This window comes from Triticum dicoccoides, chromosome 1B (genome assembly GCF_002162155.2).
Source record: "Triticum dicoccoides isolate Atlit2015 ecotype Zavitan chromosome 1B, WEW_v2.0, whole genome shotgun sequence".
Taxonomy (NCBI): domain Eukaryota; kingdom Viridiplantae; phylum Streptophyta; class Magnoliopsida; order Poales; family Poaceae; genus Triticum; species Triticum dicoccoides.
In genome coordinates this window covers 360,553,416-360,566,900 of record NC_041381.1, presented here as the reverse complement: position 1 = coordinate 360,566,900, position 13,485 = coordinate 360,553,416, and positions in this window count along the sequence as shown.

Below are 13,485 nucleotides of genomic sequence, written 5' to 3'. Positions count from 1 at the left end.
ACCTCTCGAACAGCTGATCAGCTCTCGCCGCATCATGACAGTCAGTTTTCGGCTTTCTCTATTGAGGAGCTCGTCCGGAGAACCGGCACACAATCGCAGTAGTTCTCCCTTTACTACCCTAGCCGATATAGCGGAACGTAAGGTAGCAAGCACAGAAGCCAGGCAACCCAACTGTTGACCAAAGACATAATTCGGAGCCAATGCACATAATGCTATAAGTTCGGGGTGCCGAACTGCACTGTAAAAGTGTTCGGACTTTCTTGCCGTGTTATGGGGTACAATGGAGCCCCTAGCGAGTTAAGTCGTACCAGAATGTACGAATGCGATTTATAATAAATAAAGAGACAAGGAAAAAAATTATGTAATGAGCTGACGCTGCCAATTATTTTTCATTGTAATCTAATTAATACGTCAAGGCGTATGTGTACAAGTAGTTTCATAAGTAGATAAGGCTATTTAGCATGCCACAACCAAGAGCGAGCTGCGTGCGGGTATTTTAAAACAGGTATGATGATCATTAGCAGAGACCACCTGGGTATTCCCGTGTACGTCCGAGCCCCTAGCTTTCTTGGCGTATCCGTCCCGCTATGGGTCCGATGAGCAGGTTTATCAAAAAAGGCCTCGCGAAGAGAAAAAACCTGAAAGAAAGAGAAAAAGTGAAGGTATGCGGATCCAGGAGCGGTTGAGCTGCATTGTGGATTGTAGTCTAGTTGTGCCTCCATCCATGCCCATGGTATTTTAAGCGCGTAGTTGTGTATGGGCGGCACGGATTTTACCGCTTTGTTGGGGCTGGGACGAAGGCCGGGTTGCTAGCTGAGCTCTGGACGAGCCGGATGGTCCTGTTGTAGAGTAGCGCGGACCTGCTTAACGGTGTCCAGGGGATTTATTGCCGAATTGAGGTTTTGCCTAAGAAGGCTATTCTGTACTTATGTTGCAAGGGCCACAGTGTGCTCCTCAGTACGGAGGAGCGCTCCATGTTTCCATTGGCTGTTATAACACCGCGAGGTCCGGGCATCTTAAGCTTAAGGTAAGCATAGTGCAGCACCGCATTGAAACGAGCAAATGCGGTTCATCCGAGCAGTGTGTGATAACTACTGTGGAAGGGGACGATGTCGAAGAGTAATTCTTCGCTTCGGAAATTATCTGGGGATCCGAAGAGCACTTCCAGTGTGATTGAGCCTGTACAGCAGGCCTCCACACCTGGTATGACACCTTTAAAGGTGGTTTTGGTGAGCTTGATCCTTGACGGATCAATACCCATTTTGCGCACTGTATCCTGATAAAGCAGGTTCAGGCTGCTGCCACCGTGCATGAGGACGCGTGTGAGGTGGAATCCGTCAACAATAGGGTCAAGCACCAGTGCGGCTGAACCGCCGTGACGGATACTGGTCGGATGGTCCCTTCGATCGAACGTGATCAAACAGGAGGACCATGGGTTGTATTTTGGGGCGGCTGGCTCCATCGCGTAGACGTCCCTTAGTGCGCGCTTCCGCTCCCTTTTGGGGATATGAGTAGCATATATCATATTCACCGTTTTCACTTGGAGAGGAAACTTCTTCTGTCCCCCTGTTGAAAGGATCGATATAGTTGACTAGAGGGGGGTGAATATGCAACTAACAATTTTAGCTTTTCTTTACCAAATTAAACTTTGCATCCAAGTAGGTTGACTAGATATGCAACTAAGTGGACAACCTATATGATGCAACAACAACAACAAGCACACAAGCAAGCAAGGGATACAACATAAGTAAGCTTGAAAAAGTAAAGGCACGAGATAACCAAGAGTGGAGCCGGTGGAGACGAGGATGTGTTACCGAAGTTCCTTCCTTTTGAGGGGAAGTACGTCTCCATTAGAGCAGTGTGGAGGCACAATGCTCCCCAAGAAGCCACTAGGGCCACTGTATTCTCCTCACGCCCTCACACAATGCGAGATGCCATGATTCCACTATTGGTGCCCTTGAAGGCGGCAACCGAACCTTTACAAACAAGGTTGGGGCTCTCTCCACAACTTAATTGGAGGCTCCCAATGAAACCACGAAGCTTCACCACAATGGAATATGGCTCCGAGGTGACCTCAACCGTCTAGGGTGCTCAAACACCCAAGAGTAATAAAATCCACACAAGAAAGTATGGGGGAAGCAAATATCCTTTGGTGGAAGTGTAGATCTAGGTCTCCTCCTTCAGTCCCTAGCAAATCAACAAGTTTGAGTGGCTAGAGAGAGAGTTCGCGCAAAGAGAGCTTGAGAGCATCAATGGTGGAGTGAGAGAGGTAAGAGGTGAGAGTGGTAGGTGGAAGAACCACCTTATATAGCTACCCTAATAAATCCAACCGTTACTGCGTTTTCAGCACTGCAGCGGTACAACCGCTCCTTGTCCCGATACAACCCGGGCTCACGGTGTATCGGTAGAACCCTACCAGGCGGTACAACCGGGCCACCAGGCGGTAGTACCGGTTTTAGAAAATAACCGGACCAACCGCCCAGCCACCGCTCAACTACCACACTGAAACAGAAAGGAGTCACCCCTGAGGGCGGTAGTTGGGCGGTGCTGGGCCGGTGCAACCGCATGGCCTTGATCGCTTGAGCGGCTAAGCTCAGAGCGGAAGAACCGCTCGAACCTCCGGTGGTACCGGTTGACGAGGAACAACCGGACCAACCGGGCCACCGCCGCCCGAGAACCGCATGAAAACAGAAGCTTGACCGGTACTTGGGCGGTGCATGGCCGGAACCACCGCCGCAGGTCTTAGCTGAGCCTGGTGGCGGTACCACCGCCCGGAGGCAGCGGTACCACCGCTCGATAAGGACAGGAAGACGCCAAGAGCCAGCAGTACAACCGCTCGGACGAGCGGTACAACCGCTGGGAAAACACAGCAGGCAGTCAAATCAAAAGGGAGACACTCTCTCTCACACCTGAGGAAGACAAGAAAGGGGTGATGGAGGTGTACGTGAACGGATTCCCCTACTCTTTCCAATGTGGATTCCCTCTTGATAGTACGGGTTCCCTACGACCAAAGAGATAAAAAGCGTAGAGGACTCCGTCTTCAATCTTTTCCTTCGAGAGAGAAAAACTATCTGATGTAAGCCTAAGCATCGAGAACCTGAAACATTTAGCATAGGATTAGACCAACAAAGGGTTGTCATCATCATCCAAAACATAAGGTAGGGAAATGCCCTTTCACCTATTATCGGTGGTCGGGGTTCCTCGTCGTCGTCACTTTGCAATCCCTGTTCTCTGTTTTCGGTGTTTAACTTGTCGGCCTGTTTAAAGACCCAACATTCTCTATTAGTATGATTGGCTGGCTTATCGGCAGTGCCGTGGACTTGGCACGGACGATCGAGTATGCGGTCCAGGCTGGAAGGGCCCGGATTGTTTCTATTAAATGGCTTTTTCCGCTGCCCAGACTTGGAGCCACTGAATCCGGCATTGACGACCGTGTCTTCAGAGTTTTCGCCATTCTTTCGACGCTTGTGTTTACTGCGTCTGGGCTTGCCATTACTGTCTCTGGCTTCGGAAGTGCCAGGCTTACTTGAGGTGTTGTTGCTACGAGCTTGCCAGCTATCCTCGCCCGCGCAAAAGCGGGTCATGAGCGTCATGAGGGCTGCCATGGACTTCGGCTTCTCTTGGCCGAGGTGTCGGGCGAGCCACTCGTCGCGGAAGTTATGCGTAAAGGCCGCTAGGGCTTCAGTGTTCGGATAGTCGACGATTTGGTTCTTTTTAGTTAAGAACCGAGTCCAGAATTTCCTGGCAGACTCTCTGGGCTGTTGGATTATATGAGTTAAGTCATCGGCATCCGGAGGTCAGACATAAGTGCCCTGGAAGTTGTCAAGGAACGCATCTTCCAGGTTCTCCCAACTGCCAATGGAGTTTTCTGGCAGACTATTCAACCAGTGCCTAGCTGGTCCTTTGAGTTTTAACGGGAGATACTTAATGGCATGGAGATCATCGTCGCGGGCCATATGTATATGGAGGAGAAAGTCCTCGATCCATACCGCGGGATCTATTGTTCCATCATATGATTCAATATTTACGGGTTTGAACCCCTCTGGGAATTCATGTTCCATTACTTCATCGATGAAGCATAGGGGGTGTGCGGCGCCTCTGTGCCGGGCTACGTCGCGACGCAGCTCAAATGGAGCCGGTCTGCGGTATTCGGCCCGGGCTGGTGTGTATTTGTCATATCCGACGTGGTGGCCGTTGTTGTGCATTGGGGCGCACCCCCGTGATCCATAGATCGATCTGGTCTGGCCTGCTCTGTTCTCGTACCGCAGGTCATGCGTGTTTCCCCGAGCTGTTGTGTTTCTGTTTGTTCGGTGACGTGGTGCCGGCTGGTGCTCGGGCTGAATTGCCGCTTTATCTTGACCACGTGGTGGTCTATCAACTGCATTATGCACTGGTAGTGCTGGCTCCAACGCCTCGTCATCGAACTGAGGTAGCAGCTTGCGCTTCGGGTAACTTTTGGTTGGGTGTTCGAGTCCGTATTCCTCAACCGCCAGGACTTCAGTCCATCTATCAATGAGCAGATATTGATCAGCTCGAAGCTGCTGCTTCTTCTTCTTCAGGCTTTTTGTAGTGGCTATAAGCCGACGCTTGAAACGCTCCTGCTCAACGGGATCCTCAGGCACGATAAATTCTTCGTCGCCGAGGCTCACCTCGTCCTCGGAGAGGGGCATGTAATTACTGTCTTCCGAGTCATCATTCATGGCCTGTTCATCGGGGCTTGCTCGCCTATCTTCCCATCCAGCTTGTTCGAAACTTGACTTGGCTGGGTCTTCGTTGCCTTCGGCATCGTCCGGAGTGCTATTCTCTCTTGTGCCGGTATCGCTATTTTTACCATGGCGTGATTTAGAGCGGCGTCGCTGACGTTGGCGCTTAGACTGCTTCTCAGGAAGTTTATCCTCAACTGGATCTTTTACGTCATCGCCATTGTCATCTTTGGGTGTATCCACCATGTATATATCGTATGTGGAGGTGGTTGTCCAGCGCCCTGTGGGCGGTGGTTCCTGTTCTTCTCCGGCATCGTCTTCCATACCGTCGATGTCTTCGGAGTCTAAATCAAGCATGTCGGTCAAATCATCGATAGTGGCTATCAAGTGGGTGGTGGGTGGGTAACAAAGTTCTTCATCGTCCGCTTCCCACTCAAGCCGGACATAGTTCGGCCAAGGATCTCCTGACAAGGAGAGAGATTTAATGAGTTTAACACATCGCCTAAGGGTGAGTGTTGGAAGATGTCCGCGGAGCTGAACTCTAAGATCGGCGCCTAGTCAGATTCGATGGGTGCGGATACACGCGGTTCGAAGCCTATGGCCGGAGACGAGTCCGAGGTTCCGATGACACAGTCCTCGTTGGAGGTCAGATCTGTGTTCGGCTCTAGCGCTGTTGAGTCTGCGGCATCCGTGGCTAGGTTGAGCCTCCTGTCCTTGGATGGCACGCTCTGCTCTGGATCTAAGGCCAGTGCGGTTACAGGCGCGATCTCCCGCACATAGTCCAATGACAGATTTAGGTCATGTTCATCGGGGCGGCGGGGCGCGGCTGTCATAGGCTCGAATCCGTTGAAGATCAAGTCTCCGCGGATGTCGGCGGTGTAGTTCAAGCTTCCAAACCTTACTTGATTGCCAGGGGCATAGTTGTCGATCTGCTCCAGATGGCCAAGTGAGTTGGCCCGCAGTGCGAAGCCGCCAAATACGAAGATCTATCCGGGGAGAAAAACTCCACCCTGGACGGCGTTGTCGTAGATGATTGAAGGAGCCATCAAGCCTTATGGTGGCGACACAGTGGAACTCTCAATGAAAGCACCAATGTCGGTGTCAAAATCGCGGATCTTGGGTAGGGGGTCCCGAACTGTGCGTCTAAGGCTAATGGTAATAGGAGGCAGAGGACACAATGTTTACCCAGGTTTGGGCCCTCTCGATGGAGGTAATACCCTACTTCCTGCTTGATTGATCTTGATGATATGAGTATTACAAGAGTTGATCTTGTTAGGGAACGTAGTAATTTCAAAAAAATTCCTACGCACACGCAAGGTCATGGTGATGCATAGCAATGAGAGAGGAGAGTGTATCCACGTACCCTCGTAGACCGAAAGCGGAAGCGTTAGCACAACACGGTTGATGTAGTTGTACGTCTTCACGATCCGACCGATCAAGTATTGAACGCACGGCACCTCCGAGTTCTGCACACGTTCAACTCGATGACGTCCCTCGAACTCCGATCCAGCCGAGCTTTGAGGGAAGTTCCGTCAGCACGACGGCGTGGTGACAATTATAATGTTCTACTGACGCAGGGCTTTGCCTAAGCACTGCTACGATATTATCGAGGTGGATTATCGTGGAGGGGGGCACCGCACACGGCTAAGAGATACAAGGGATTAATTGTTGTGTCTAGACGTGCCCCCTACCCCCGTATATAAAGGAGCAACGGGGGAGGCCGGCCAGCCTTGGGGCGCACCAAGGAGGGGAGGAGTCCTCCTCCTAGTAGGAGTAGGACTGCCCTCTTTCCTAGTCCAACTAGAAAAAGGAAGGGGGAAGGAAGGAGAGGGAAAGGAGAAGGAAAGGGGGGCGCCCCCCTCCCTAGTCCAATTCGGACCCCCTATAGGGAGGGGGCGCAGCTGCCCCTTGTGGGCTGCCTTCCCTCTTCCCTATGGCCCATGTAGGCCCAATAGTCCCCCCCCCCCCCGGGGGGGGGTTTCGATAACCCCCCGGCACTCCGATAAATACCCGAATCACTCGGAACCTTTCCGATGTCCGAACATAGTCATCCAATATATCGATCTTTATGTCTCGACCATTTCGAGACTCCTCGTCATGTTCTCGATCTTATCCGGGACTCCGACTACCTTTGGTACATCAAAACACATAAACTCATAATATAACCGTCATCGAACTTTAAGCGTGCGGACCCTACGGGTTCGAGACCTATGTAGACATGACCGAGACACGTCTCCGGTCAATAACCAATAGCGGAACCTGGATGCTCATATTGTCTCCCACATATTCTACAAAGATCTTTATCGGTCAAACTGCATAACAACATATGTTGTTCCCTTTGTCATCGGTACGTTACTTGCCCTAGATTCAATTGTCGGTATCTCAATACCTAGTTCAATCTCGTTACCAGCAAGTCTCTTTACTCGTTCCATAATACATCATCCTGTAACTAACTCATTAGTTACAATGCTTGCAAGGCTTATAGTGATGTGCATTACCGAGTGGGCCCAGAGATACCTCTCCGACAATCGGAGTGACAAATCCTAATCTCGAAATACGCCAACCCAACAAGTACCTTCGGAGACACCTATAGAGCACCTTTATAATCACCCAGTTACGTTGTGACGTTTGGTAGCACACAAAGTGTTCCTCCGGTAAACGGGAGTTGCATGATCTCATAGTTATAGGAACATGTATAAGTCATGAAGAAAGCAATAGCAACATACTAAATGATCAAGTGCTAAGCTAACGGAATGGGTCAAGTCAATCACATCATTCTCCTAATGATGTGATCCCGTTAATCAAATGACAACTCATGTCTAACGAGCTAGTCAAGTAGAGGCATACTAGTGACACTATGTTTGTCTATGTATTCACGCATGTATTATGTTTCCGCTTAATAAAATTCTAGCATGAATAATAAACATTTATCATGAAATAAGGAAATAAATAATAACTTTATTATTGCCTCTAGGGCATATTTCCTTCAGTCCCCCACTTGCACTAGAGTCAATAATCTAGTTCACATCGCCATATGATTTAACACCAATATTCATATCTGTATATCATTAACACCCATAGCTCACATCGTTATGTGACCAACACCCAAAGGGTTTACTAGAGTCAATATTCTAGTTCACATTGCTATGTGATTAACACCCAAAGAGTACTAAGGTGTGATCATGTTTTGCTCGTGAGAGAAGTTTAGTCAACGGGTCTGTCACATTCAGAGCCGTATGTATTTTGCAAAAATATTATATGTCTACAATGCTCTGTACGGAGCTACTCTAGCTAATTGCTCCCACCTTCAATATGTATCCAGATTGAGACTTAGATTCATCTGGATCAGTGTCAAATCTTGCATCGACGTAACCCTTTATGACGAACCTTTGTCACCTCCATAATCGAGAAACATATCCTTATTCCACTAAGGATAATTTTGACCAATGTCCAGTGATCTACTCCTAGATCACCATTGTACTCCCTTGCCAAACCAGGGCATAGTATACGAATAGGTCTAGTCCATAGCATGGCATACTTTTATAGAACCTATGACTGAGGCATAGGGAATGACTTTCATTCTCTTTCTATTTTCTGCCGTGGTCGGGATTTGAGTCTTACTCAATTTCATACCTTTGCAACACAGGCAAGAACTCTTTCTTTGATTGTTCCATTTTGAAATACTTCAAAATCTAGTCAAGGTATGTACTCATTGAAAATCTTATCAAACGTCTTGACCTATCTCAATAGATCTTGATGCTCAATATGTAAGTAGCTTTACTGATGTCTTTCTTTTAAAGAACTCCTTTCAAACACTTCTGTATGCTTTCCAGAAAAATTCTACGTCATTTCCGATCAACAATATGTCACTCACATATACTTATCAGAAAGGCTGTAGTGCTCCCACTCACTTTATTGTAAATACAGTCTTCTCTACAAGTCCGTATAAAACTATATGCTTTGATCAACTTATCAAAGCGTATATTCCAACTCCGAGATGCTTGCACCAGCCCATAGATGGGTCGTTGGAGCTTGCACATTTTGTTAGCACCTCTAGGATTGACAAAACCTTCTGGTTGCATCATATACAACTCTTCTTTAAGAAAACCATTAAGGAATGCAGTTTTGACATCCATTTGCCAGATTTCATAAAATGTGGCAATTGCTAACATGATTCGGACAGACTTAAGCATTGCTACAGTTGAGAAAATCTCATTGTAGTCAACACCTTGAACTTGTCGAAAATCTTTTTGTGACAAGTCGAGCTTTGGAGATAGTAACACTACTATCAACGTTTGTCTTCCTCTTGAAGATCCATTTATTTTCTATGGCTTGCCGATCATCGGGCAAGTCCACCAAAGTTCACACTTTGTTCTCATACATGGATCCTTATCTCAGATTTCATGGCCTCCAGCCATTTTGCGGAATCTGGGCTCATCATCGCTTCCTCATAGTTCGTAGGTTTATCATGGTCTAGTAACATGACTTTCAGAACAGGATTACCGTACCACTCTGGTGCGGATCTCACTCTGGTTGACCTACGAGGTTCGATAGTAACTTGATCTGAAGTTACATGATCATCATCATTAGCTTCATCACTAATTGGTGTAGGAGTCACAGGAACATATTTCTGTGATGAACTACTTTCCAATAAGGGAGCAGGTACAGTTAACTCATCAAGTTTTACTTTCCTCCCACTCACTTCTTTCGAGAGAAACTCCTTCTCTAGAAAGGATCCATTCTTAGCAATGAATGTCTTGCCTTCGGATCTGTGATAGAAGGTGTACCCAACTGTCTCCTTTGGGTATCCTATGAAGACACATTTCTCCGATTTGGGTTTGAGCTTATCAGGATGAAACTTTTTCACATAAGCATCGCAACCCCAAACTTTAAGAAACGACAGCTTAGGTTTATTGCTAAACCATAGTTCATACGGTGTCATCTCAATGGATTTAGATGGTGCCCTATTTAACGTGAATGCGGCTATCTCTAATGCATAACCCCAAAATGATATTGGTAAATCGGTAAGAGACATCATTGATCGCACCATATCAAATAAAGTGCGGTTATGACGTTCGGACACACTGATACGATGTGGTGTTCCAGGTGGCATGAGTTTGTGAAACTATTCCACATTATTTTAACTGAAGGCCAAACTCGTAACTCAAATATTCATCTCCACGATCAGATCGCAGAAACTTTATTTTCTTGTTACGATGATTTTCCACTTCACTCTGAAATTCTTTGAACCTTTCAACTATTTCAGACTTATGATTCATCAAGTAGATATACCCATATCTGCTCAAATCATCTGTGAAGGTCAAAAAATAACGATACCCGCCACGAGCCTTAATACTCATTGGTCTGCATACATCAGTATGTATTATTTCCAACAAGTCAGTAGCTCGTTCCATTGTTCTGGAGAACGGAGTTTTAGTCATCTTGCCCAAAAGGCACGGTTCGCAAGAATCAAATGATTCATAACCAAGTGATTTCGAAAATCCATCTTTATGGAGTTTCTTCATGCGCTTCAAACCGACATGACCCAAACGGCAGTGCCACAAATAAGTTGCACTGTCATTATTAACTTTGCATATTTTGGCATCAATATTATGAATATGTGTATCACTATGATCGAGATCCAACAAACTATTTTCATTGCGTGTATGACCATTGAAGGTTTTATTCATGTAAACAGAATAACAATTATTCTCTGACTTTAAATGAATAATCGTATTGCAATAAACATGATCAAATCATATTCATGCTCAACGCAAACGCCAAATAACATTTATTTAGGTTTAACACTAATCCCGAAAGTATAGGGAGTGTGTGATGATGATCATATCAATCTTGGAACTACTTCCAACACTCATCGTCACTTCCCCTCAACTAGTCTCTGTTTATTATGTAACTCCTGTTTTGAGTTACTAATCTTAGCAACCGAACAAGTATCAAATACTCAGGGGCTACTATAAAGACTAGTAAGGCACACATCAATAACCTGTATATCAAATATACCCTTGTTCACTTTGCCATCCTTCTTATCCACCAAATATTCAGGGCATTTCCGTTTCCAGTGACCATTTCCTTTGCAGTGTAAGCACTCAGTTTCAGGCTTTGGTCCAGCTTTGGGCTTCTTCGCGGGAGTGACAACTTGCTTGTCATTCTACTTGAAGTTCCCTTTCTTTCCCTTTGCCCTTTTCTTGAAACTAGTGGTCTTGTCAATCAACAACACTTGATGCTCTTTCTTGATTTCTACCTTCGTTGATTTCAACATCGCGAAGAGCTCGGGAATCGTTTTCGTCATCCTTTGCATACTATAGTTCATCACGATGTTCTACTAACTTGGTGATGGTGACTAGAGAACTCTGTCAATCACTATCTTATCTGGAAGATTAACTCCCACTTGATTCAAGTGATTGTAGTACCCAGACAATCTGAGCACATGCTCACTAGTTGAGCAATTCTCCTCCATCTTTTAGCTATAGAACTTGTTGGAGACTTCATATCTCTCAACTCGGGTATTTGCTTGAAATATTAACTTCAACTCCTGGAACATCTCATATGGCCCATGACGTTCAAAACGTCTTTGAAGTCCCTATTCTAAGCCGTTAAGCATGGTGCACTAAACTATCAAGTAGTCATCATATTGAGCTAGCCAAATGTTCATAACGTCTGCATCTGCTCCTGCAATAGGTCCGTCACCTAGCGGTGCATCAAGGACATAATTCTTTTGTGCAGCAATGAGGATAATCCTCAGATCACGGATCCAATCCGCATCATTGCTACTAACATCTTTCAACACAGTTTTCTCTAGGAACATATCGAAATAAACATATGAAAGCAACAACGCGAGCTATTGATCTACAACATAATTTGCAAAATACTACCAGGACTAAGTTCATGATAAATTTAAGTTCAATTAATCATATTACTTAAGAACTCCCACTTAGATAGACATCTCTCTAATCATCTAAGTGATCACGTGATCCAAATCAACTAAACCATAACCGATCATCACGTGAAATGGAGTAGTTTTGAATGGTGAACATCACTATGTTGATCATATCTACTATATGATTCACGCTCGACCTTTCGGTCTCAGTGTTTCGAGGCCATATCTGCATATGCTAGGCTCGTCAAGTTTAACCTGAGTATTCTGCGTGTGCAAAACTGGCTTGCACCCATTGTAGATGGACATAGAGCTTATCACACCCGATCATCACGTGGTGTCTGGGTACGACAAACTTTGGCAACAGTGCATACTCAGGGAGAACACTTTTATCTTGAAATCTAGTGAGAGATCATCTTATAATGCTACCGTCAATCAAAGCAAGATAGGATGCATAAAAGATAAACATCACATGCAATCAATATAAGTGATATGATATGGCCACCATCATCTTATGCTTGTGATCTCCATCTCCGAAGCACCGTCATGATCACCATCGTCACCGGCGCGACACCTTGATCTCCATCGTAGCATCGTTGTCGTCTGGCCAACTATTGCTTCTACGACTATCGCTACCGCTTAGTGATAAAGTAAAGCAATTACAGGGCGATTGCATTGCATACAATAAAGCGACAACCATATGGCTCCTGCCAGTTGCCGATAACTCGGTTACAAAACATGATCATCTCATACAATAAAATATATCATCATTCCTTGACCATATCACATCACAACATGCCCTGCAAAAACAAGTTAGACGTCCTATACTTTGTTGTTGCAAGTTTTACATGGCTGCTACGGGCTGAGCAAGAACCGTTCTTACCTACGCATCAAAACCACAACGATAGTTCGTCAAGTTAGTGTTGTTTTAAACTTCTCAAGGACCGGGAGTAGCCACACTCAGTTCAACTAAAGTTGGAGAAACTGACACCCGCCAGCCACCTGTGTGCAAATCACGTCGGTAGAACCAGTCTCCCGTAAGCGTACGCGTAATGTTGGTCCGGGCCGCTTCATCCAACAATACCACCGAACCAAAGTATGACATGCTGGTAAGCAGTATGACTTGTATCGCCCACAACTCACTTGTGTTCTACTCGTGCATATAACATCTATGCACAAACCTGGCTCGGATGCCACTGTTGGGAACGTAGTAATTTCAAAAAAAATCCTATGCACACGCAAGATCATGGTGATGCATAGCAACGAGAGAGGAGAGTGTGTACACGTACCCTCGTCGACCGAAAGTGGAAGCGTTAGCACAACACGGTTGATGTAGTCGTACGTCTTCACAATCCGACCGATCAAGTACCGAATGCACGGCACCTCTGAGTTCTGCACACGTTCAACTCGATGATGTCCCTCGAACTCTAATCCAGCCGAGCTTTGAGGGAGAGTTCCATCAGCACGACGGTGTGGTGACGATTATGATGTTCTACCGACGCAGGGCTTTGCCTAAGCACTGCTACGATATTATCGAGGTGGATTATCGTGGAGGGGGGCATCGCACACGGCTAAGAGATACAAGGGATTAATTGTTGTGTCTAGACGTGCCCCCTACCCCCGTATATAAAGGAGCAAGGGGGGAGGCCGGCCAGCCTTGGGGCGCACCAAGGAGGGGAGGAGTCCTCCTCCTAGTAGGAGTAGGACTGCCCTCTTTCCTAGTCCAACTAGAAAAAGGAAGGGGGAAGGAAGGAGAGGGAAAGGAGAAGGAAAGGGGGGCGCCCCCCTCCCTAGTCCAATTCGGACCCCGTATAGGGAGGGGGCGCAGCTGCCCCTTGTGGGCTGCCTTCCCTCTTCCCTATGGCCCATGTAGGCCCAATAGTCCCC